The 3,738-nt window shown below is 38.6% G+C and overlaps 1 protein-coding gene across 1 annotated transcript in view; it reads left to right on the top strand.

Moving 5' to 3' along the window:
• The first annotated feature begins 2,917 nt into the window (after nucleotides 1-2,917).
• The window catches only part of LOC107990223 (golgin subfamily A member 1-like), a 21,028-nt gene continuing 20,207 nt past the window's right edge, over nucleotides 2,918-3,738 (top strand). Inside the window, exon 1 of the mRNA XM_025052933.1 lies at nucleotides 2,918-3,580. The gene's annotated coding sequence lies outside the window, so the exon portion shown is untranslated. The remainder of the gene's footprint in view (nucleotides 3,581-3,738) is intronic.

The following is a 3,738-nucleotide window of genomic DNA, read 5'->3' as shown; positions in this document are numbered from 1 at the left end:
TTTGTTTTTATTTATTTGTTTTTATTTATTTATTTATTGTCTTGTTTCACGTTTTAAAACTACAAGGTGTTGTGATTAACGATCAGTCACAGCGTTCCCAGTGAACATCGACTGTGCCAAGCTTCTACAGAAACTAGTTTTCTGCGGACACAGCTGTCAAAGGTGAACCAACTTTCTCAATTTTAATCACAACTGTTACAGGTTAAAATAACACTTACTTCAGAGACTGATCCTAGTCAGTATAACAACTCTTGAAGTACCCACTCATTCACAATTATCACACATTTATTTCAACATAACAATACACATTTAAAATATGGATCCGTGTACTTTCTTTTCAGGCTAAAAGTATAAACCTTTGTGTGTGCTTCTTTTCTCTTATGTAAGGAACGTGCTTTTGAACTCACAGGACTTTTTATTCTGCTGGTCTTGTCGTTCAGGGCATGAACGACTCACAGTTATTTTGTTACTCTATTGTGTTTTCTCTTCTGTCTAAGTTTTGGCCGACTGAGAGCTATGGCACGCTGTGTCCCTGGTACTCAGTCCAAGCAATTCAAGCCGTAAACTTGAATCTTGACACCAAAACTTTATAAATCAGTAATTTGGATTTCCTGTCCACTTACTTCAACAACTGTCTACGCGAGACCGTTGTGTTTCAGTTTTCAGTAGTCCAACATTCACACGATGTGTTTTGCAGTGGTCTTGTTCTATTCTTTTCTCTTGTAGAATTCGGGGGTCCTCAAATCTCCGGGCCTCAAACCCAGCTGTAACCGCCTCTCGTCAGAGTACGGTGGGGGTTGCCACACCCAAAGACATCTAACCCTGTTAGACTTCTGTTCCTTTTTCTCTTTTTACTCTTATTTCACTTCTTTATTTCTCTGTACCTTTACTTCTTCACACACATATTTCCCAGTATTCTTTTAAATTAATTTACGGACAAGGTGTTACTAGGACTCAGGACACAACTAAAATTTAGCTATTTCCAATGCAGAAGAAAAGCTCTGCTTACCTTATTTTGGGCCCGTGTCCTTTGTCTGTTCACACCAGGTCCTTGTGTCCAATGGTTCTATTGATCAACTCTCTGTTTTTTCTTGGAATCCCGGACGAGCCCCCAAAGTTGTTGTGGTAAGGTTTTACCACCCCGGATTCGTTGATCAAGAACTTTCACAAAGTATAAAGAAAAGACAAAAGTCGTTGCTCGAGTTCGCCTGTGCACAGGGAGGGTCCAGCGGCGAGTCAGGGGGGTGACTGCTGAATCCTGCTCTCTCCACAAACTCAGGCTCGTTTTATTGACACACATATCCAGGGGTGGTACATATCAAGCAATACAGACTTCATTTGTTCTGCACACAGTCATACATTCTTTTTGGCAACTGTATCTACACCGTTAGTTTCTCATCCCGTTCTTATCGTGCCCAGGTGCTGTTGTTGGGGCCTTGTGTTCTAACTATGAATCCAGCCATTGTCAAATTGTTATTCTAAAAGTTTGTTTCCCACCACACCAAGTACTCCTCTTTTCACAACCAACCTTGGTTTTATCTCAACCTCGCAGCTCCTTCTCTACATCTGCATGTTTTCAGTTCTAGCTTTAAGCAGCATTTTATGTTCAAGCTGGTTATATGTTTAAGCACATCTCTTATGATCTTTTTAAAACATGATTATATATGTTGCATACTTCTATAAACTATGAACACATGAATATATTTTATCCACAGTAATTATAGAGATTTAAAATTTTAAACTATAGGAAATTGGTTTTTATATCCAATTTTATTTTTAAAATATATTTACAAATTAATGTTCATAATCATGAAGCAATGATTACACTTGTAGTTTAGTCTGTTAACGTCTTACACTGTTGTCATCATCTTTAGAAAACCTACAATAAGTACAGTACCAGCACTACAGTAACACTGCTAGAAATATTAACATTTGAGGTTGTTGAACTCATAGTAACAGTGAACAGTTATTGCAATTAGTTTTCATGATATTTAGAGTTTGCAGTCTTTCTACTTTTATCTCTTGGTCTTCCCCACACAAACAGTCATCTTTGCATACAACTTGGTGGAACAATTTTCCGTAAAACAATAGGCTTTATGTTTAATACTTTAAAAAAAAGACTATATTTTAAAAGGCAAAAAAGGGTGATTTTCTTTCTCGCGAGATCCGGGAACATTGTCACACACCGCCCTCTCCTGCAATAGGCCGTAAGGTGAACCACGAAAAGTCCTTTAGAAATTGAATTCCGCTCCGACGTCTGGGAACTACACGATCTCAACTTCATAAATAAGAACGAGTTACGTTAAACTTACAGCAAAAAGTTTGTTGCAAAATATCCTGCCCGTTTTTTATATCGATGTATTTTATAAAGAACTAGCGTCTTCGGGGCGAAATAAAATTTTGGTGTGCGAGAGGTGGCACGGTTCGACACGTGATCGTGCTACACCAATCGAGTAGCTGATTGATGTCAACACTTCCGGCAACACGGCTTCCTTCGTGGTTCTACTTAACGTTACCAATAGAGAGGAATTCTCCCAAAAGTCCTATAAAGTGGGCCAAATGGATTCTAAACAGTGCTTTATACATAGCCACCTGCACGAAGAACAATAGACGAAAGAAATAGACGATAAGGTGAACTTTGTATGTTAAGTCATTTTGATCAATAAAAGGAAGTAATCAATGACAAGGGCCATTTGTTTATTCATTCGTTCATTTATTCGCTCCTAACAAAATACAACACCGATCAATCATAAAGAACTTATAATTAAAACATATATACATACAGTATGTACAATATATAAAACAATACAAAACAGCATAAGAAAATGACTGGTTATATTAACCAAGCAACCACTGCAATACAACTCTGAGGCTACACATGAAATGTTAGTCTTCACTGTCAGTGTCAGGGCAGTTGTCATCTCGTCTATTTTCCTCATTGTTCTTCGTGCAGGCGGCTATGTATAAAGCACTGTTTAGAATCCATTTGGCCCACTTTAGTAGACTTTTGGGAGAATTCCTCTCTATCGGTTACGTTAAATAGAACCACAAGGAAGCCGTGTTGCCAGAAGTGTTGACATCAATCAGCTACTCGATTGGTGTAGCACGATCACGTGTCGAACCGTGCCACCTCTCGCGCACCAAAATTTTATTTCGCCCCGAAGACGCTAGTTCTTTATAAAATACATCGATATAAAAAACGGGCAGGATATTTTGCGACGAACTTTTTGCTGTAAGTTTAACGTAACTCGTTCTTATTTATGAAGTTGAGATCGTGTAGTTCCCAGACGTCGGAGCGAGATGAAACGATAATCGGGTTCACCTTATGGCCTACATAGCAATCCTTCCGTTAAGTGTATACAGAGAAACATGGGGTGACGCCATTTACTGACACTGGTCGACTTTAATTGTGGTAAGATAAAGACGGCTTCACAGACGAGGCAATGTTAACATCTGGCAGCTAACAACAGCGTTCACTTGCGTTGTTGTGGCTAAATAAGTTAGCCGGATTGCTGTCTGTCAAAACACCCAGTCCGTGGGAACGAACCTTAACTAATGGCGTCAACGCTGCTGAGGCACAGTAAGCTACCGCTTTAGGTTGTTTATTTTTTTTATTATTTATAAAATTGTGCCAATTCTGAATGTATGTTGCTGGACCATCATTGTAGATGTTTGTACACAAATGTGTACAAACTGGTGAAGCAGTCATTTTTGACGGTTCATATATATATATATATA

Source organism: Cynoglossus semilaevis, chromosome W (assembly GCF_000523025.1).
Source record: "Cynoglossus semilaevis isolate Cse_v1.0 chromosome W, Cse_v1.0, whole genome shotgun sequence".
NCBI lineage: Eukaryota > Metazoa > Chordata > Actinopteri > Pleuronectiformes > Cynoglossidae > Cynoglossus > Cynoglossus semilaevis.
The sequence above is the reverse complement of the archived record's forward strand: the minus strand, read 5'-3'. Positions and strand labels throughout refer to the sequence as shown.